This window comes from Emydura macquarii, unplaced genomic scaffold, assembly GCF_026122565.2.
Source record: "Emydura macquarii macquarii isolate MOO-44397 ecotype Brisbane River unplaced genomic scaffold, CSIRO-AGI_Emac_v2 contig_1790, whole genome shotgun sequence".
NCBI classification, from domain to species: domain Eukaryota; kingdom Metazoa; phylum Chordata; order Testudines; family Chelidae; genus Emydura; species Emydura macquarii.
This window is the reverse complement of record NW_027131927.1, coordinates 759,309-764,782: the sequence shown is the minus strand read 5'-3', so window position 1 is coordinate 764,782 and position 5,474 is coordinate 759,309.

Genomic DNA, 5,474 nt, shown 5'->3' with positions numbered 1-5,474 from the left:
GATGCATGGGAGCGGGGGAGGCTGGGGGGGGGCGGGGAGCAGCTCTCTGGCATGGTGGGTGCTGGGCTGAGCGCGGCCCAGGGGACATACCAGCAGCTCGCGCTGCCGCTGAGCCCCACTAGGGGGCGCCCAGAGCAGGGAAGCGAGCCGGGACTGGCATCACAGCCCTTACCTGGACTTAGGGTGCCCAGATGTCCCAGTTTTATAGTGTCAGTCCCGATATTCGGGGCTTTGTCCTATACAGGCGCCTATTACCCCCGGTCCTGATTTTTCACACTTGCTGTCTGGTCCCCCTACCCGGACTCGCCTGCCAGGGGTGCACAGATGGGAGTTGGGGCAATGGGGTGAGATGGGGAACCCAGGGGAGCAGCAGGGGACAGAGGCGATGGAGGGGGAGGCAGCGGGGGCCATGTTCCCTAAGGCAGACCCTGGCAGGGCCGGCCTTAAGGGTGGGTGACGTGGGTGAAGTTTTGAGCCGACCACCTGGACACAAAGAGGGACGCATGCACGGACACACACACAGCGATGGATGGCTGCACACAGAGGGACACACATGAGTGGCTACACACAGAGGGACACCCGCACAGAGATGGATAGATACATGCAGAGGGACACAGGTTGGCACACAGACACAGGGACACACACACACACGGATACACCCAGCGGGACACAGGGGGAGGGACGTGCACACGGAACATTTCCAGCTATTTGGGTTGCCGAAGGACAAGGCAGCGCTTGGCTGCCCGGTGTTGTGCGAAGGCAGCTATGGTCCGTGCAGGAGAGGCCGCGCCTTGAGCTCTGGTTTGACACCATAGCCTGACCCCAGCATGGGGTGTGATGCCAGTTTGCTGCCCCCGTTAGGGCTGGGCAGTTTGTCCTCAGAGCCGTTTGCAGCATTGCCAATCGCTCCGACAGGGTAGGAAAAACTCTTCCCTGCTTCCCTGAATTGCAGATGCTGGAGCAGAATGTCCCCTGTTCTCCCCCAAATCATCCAGGACACCCCAAACTGGGAAAAGGGGGTGGGGGTGCGGGAACACGCAGGAGGCCAGATAAGGGGGTGTAAACTGGGAGGACTTGAACATACGACCGGCCACTTTGGATCAGACCCGTGGCCCAGAATCCTGTCTTGGACAGTGACCGGTGCCAGATGAACAGAGCAGAGCAAAGCAGGATTCATCCCGTCGCCCAGGCCCAGTTTCTGGCAGTTGGGGGTTATGGGACACCCAGAGCATGGGATTGTGTCTTGGCTAACCCATGGCCCTGTCCGCCAGGGACTCATCTCATTCCTTTTTGAGCCCAGCTATAGTTTAGGCCTTGGAACGATTTAAAGGTGCCAGAGGACAGCGTTCATTCAGCCCTGTGTCGACCCTGCGCATCCCTGTCCCCTAGAGCCGCCCTGCGAATTCAATGGGGGCTCCGAGCAGCTGGGGCTGGTAGAGCTCCGGGAAACCAGCAGGGAGGGAGACAGACCCCAGGCTTCTGTCAGACCCTGGATGGGGACAGAGGGGAGATGGTGCCATCTGGAGCCGTTTAATGAACAGAGCATCACTGACCCAACGAGGCCGGATCTCACTCTTCTACTAGGGCCGTTTAATGGGCCCTGCATGAGCTGAGCTGGGGGGGTCTCAGTGTCGCAGAGAAGGGGGGGCCGATTCTGTGACAGACATTTGGAGTCAGTTGATGAAGGGGCACCCAAGACACACACACACACACACACACACACACACACACACACCACACACACACACACACACACACACACCCCAAATGAGCTGCTTTTAACAGGGTCAGATTCTTACAACATCTAGGTGCTGAGGTGGGGAAAACAAAAAAACCAGGCTCCAACCCTCCTAACGTGTGTCTCATTGAACGGGCCCAAGCACAGCTGGTCGGGAGTTCAAGCGTTACTGCCCGGTGATGGCGTTGGTACCTCTGGTCACAGACAGGTCACAGCTCTTGCAAACAACACGCCTCTTGGAAAGCACCTTTCTGAACAACACAGTGAGCCTGGCTCCCACGCAGACTCAAGTGGTGGCTGTGGGACACATACTCCCCTTTGAGTCCAAAGACCCTGGGTCCAACTCCTCTTCTTGGCACATTTGCCTTCCTCTGCAGCTCGGTCCTGTCAAAGCAACCACACGGCAATGAAACCTTATCTACCCGTGTGCCCATTGCTCACCCTTCACTCCTCCGAGCAGCGACAGCCCCCCCCACATTATGACCACTGCTCACATGGACAACGTGGACATGCACAAGTGAGTGGAAAGACACAGCTGCTCAGCTGGAAGACAGACAACCCCACAAGGCAATCCAGGGGATACTCATCCCCTATGCACTTTCCCAAGACGTTCCCACCGCAGAAAAAAAACAGGTCCCGCAGAGCTAGCCGGAGCAGGAGTTTATAGGGAATTCCATGATTTGGTTTTGGTCTGGGGGAAAAAAGGAACCATCTCATAAAATGAAATTTTAAAAAAATGGTTTAGGGTCAATCGAAAAAGTTCATTCTGATTTTGACTTTTTAAAATTAATTTTAAAGAAATAATATATTTATTTTGACAAATGTAAGCATGAAACATCATTGCAAAGTGCCACGTGGAACCGTTCCCTTCTGAAAAGGTTGAACCAGGACCTCGACGTCACTGAAATACTTTGTTTTGGGTTGTTTTGCTCCACAAAATGTATGGAAATCAACACATTTTTCACAAAGGGTTTGAGTTTTGAATGAACAGGATTTTCCCGCTGGTGAAACTGTTCTGTCAAAATGTTTCCCCCAGGCGCAGTTCCCACCCTTAACTCAAACCCACTTGCTCAACTTCGCCACACGATGTCACCCCACACTCACAAATGGCTCACACGGCAGCAGTGTGGGCCACATGCGGGTGGGGACGAGAGACGGTAGCTTTGAGTGAGCGGCACAGAGGTCCCCAGGAGCTACCCCAAGAGACACACAAAGGGGTGGGGAGGGGGGAAGTGGTGGGAGCTGCGTGAGCTGGTGCGGCAGACCTGGGCCCTCACTAAATAAGTCAGGCTTGAAGCAAACTCAGACAGACACACCCCAAACTGCCCTGCCCCCTCCCCTTACAGACACCCTGCTCACGGGGCCAGACGTGTGAGGAGTGCACACTCTGTGCTGACAGGGCCAGGTGCAGCTACCTGCCCGGCTGCTCCGTGTAGGGCGATGTGGGGTCACCCTTCTCAGGACAGCACAACTTTGGACACTCCAGGGCACGCTCCACCCACCTGGCAGCAAGATCTGGCAAGCACATCTTCTGGCTTGGCCAGATGGACGCTGCTTTGACCGTCATTTTTCCAGGCTAACCTCAGGACTTCCCACGCTAGGTTCCAGCTGACCCACGGATGAACCAGTTTTGCAGACGCTGCCCTGGCGTCCCTGCAAACACGGGCGGCGGCGCCTTAGTCCCTGCAGAGCGTAGACGTCTCTGAGCCTGTCGCAGTTGGATTCGCTGGGCAGAGCTCCTGGCGTGAAGCAGGGGGGCTGGAGCCCGAAGGCTCGGTCTCAGAGGCCGTCGGGCCTGGCATGCTGGTGGGTTCTCCCAAGGGACTGTTTAAGAGCCGGGGATCCGGGACAGTAACGCATTAACTTTTGAAGATCCCAGCCAATCCAGGCCTTCGTTTTGGGGGATGTTTTAGGGGTCAGTGGGCAGAAACTGAGTGATTCTGGTGAAAACTGGAAGCCCAGAAAAGCCTTACAACAACGCTGCTCCTTGTTCTCCTAAAGCTGCGGGACAGCCAGCGGAGGGGTGGGCACTGGGAGAGGAGAGCAAAAGAGGTTTCATTGCATCCTCCCTATTAGCACACTGCCTCCCCAAAGCCTGTGCTGTGGGGTGGGGAGGGGAGGGAGAGAGAGCAGGCCCCAGCGGTCTGCCCCTCCCTTCACAGCAAGGGCAGGGTAAGAAAGCTACTGCGGAGGGGGGAGAAAAAGGAGAGACACAAGAGCCACCGGCAAGCGGGGCAATGGAGGATCCGTGGCACTGGGGAGTGGCGGAATGGGGGACACAGAGGCCTGGTATGGGGGAGACACAGAGAAATAGAAGGGATGGAAGAGGAGCCCCCAGGGAGCCCGGCAAGGGGTCGGACTCTTGGAGGGACGCAAGGAGCCATGCCACAAGTTTGGCCAACGGCCGCAATGAAGTTGGTGATCCCCTAGTGTATCTCCACCACGGGCAGAACCAGAACTGTCCCCACTCCTGGACCTCAGGCTGCTGCTGGTGCTTCTGACTCACGTATCACGCCCCGCGAGCTACCGGGCACAAGCGCTCAGGATTTCCTTCTCTGCATGGCACTTCCAGGAGCACAGTTCCCCCGGCACTCCTGCTGGGGGCAGCAGTCCCAGCGTAGGCTCCTGGAGCAGGGCAGCCCTACTGAATCACCCACACCAGGCTGGTAGCACCTGTGTATCTCTTTCAAGTCTCCCATCACACAAGAGAACCACCCCACCCGCGTGCTGAGACCTCCCTGGGACCAGAACCTGGGGAGCAGTCGGTTAATACCAGCCCCCACTTCCAGCATGTATTTGCCAGCTCTTCCAAGGAGTTCAGGGCTGTGGAAGTTCAGCTCCAGGGCACGGCCCCCGGCATGTTCCAGCTTGTGCCGGGCTGTCTGTACATGGAGAAGCTGTTGAGGACACAGCACGTCTAGACACTTTCATGGCAGGTGACAGAACGAGGCCGGGGTGCACCCAGAATTTCCCCAGGTCGCCCATGCTACGTTCCCGATTTCCTCAGCAGCGGCGGTCTCTTGTTTTACACACGCGTTGTGCTCCAAGAGGGGCACTTGCGGGTATGGTGCGTGTCACAGGTACGTTCTCACCATGCCACCGCCTCTCCTTCCAGAGCAGGCCCCCAGGCAGAAGAGGTGGAGGAGGCAACATGAGGAGATGGTGGCCCAGGGTTCTGGGAAGTGGGGAGCTGGGTCCGGGGGAGTCACTGGTGCCACTCCCCTTTCAGGCTGTGCTGGTTTCTGGCAGCTTCAATTGCTGCTTGTTCCTCAACTCCAAGGGCCAGACCCAGGTGACAGAGACTGGCCAGGACCCCTCCCCCATTCCACAGAAATTCTTTCCCCTCCCCTCCCACCAGCAAGACCAGGACTGGTGGGGACCTCTCTCCCCTTCTCTTCCACCAGAGAAACCAGAACCAGCCAGGACATCTCCTCTCTTCTCTCCCCCCAAGAGATCAGAACCTGCAGGGGCTTCTCCCCTCTCACAAGCAAGACCAGGACCGGCCATGACCTCTCCCCCTTCCCACCCCACCAGCGAGACCGGGACTGTGAATGTGTAGTAGATTCTAGGGCCAAGGGGAAGGTGGCTGCCCTCACCCCCTTTGTTGTACCCCTGGAAGAAGGCACTAGCCCCAGAGGTAGGAGGTCCTGGCGGATGGGCAGCTGATGCATCCCAGCCAAATGCCATTCTGAAGAAACAACACCTGAATCCAACCATGCACCTCTTCGATAAACAC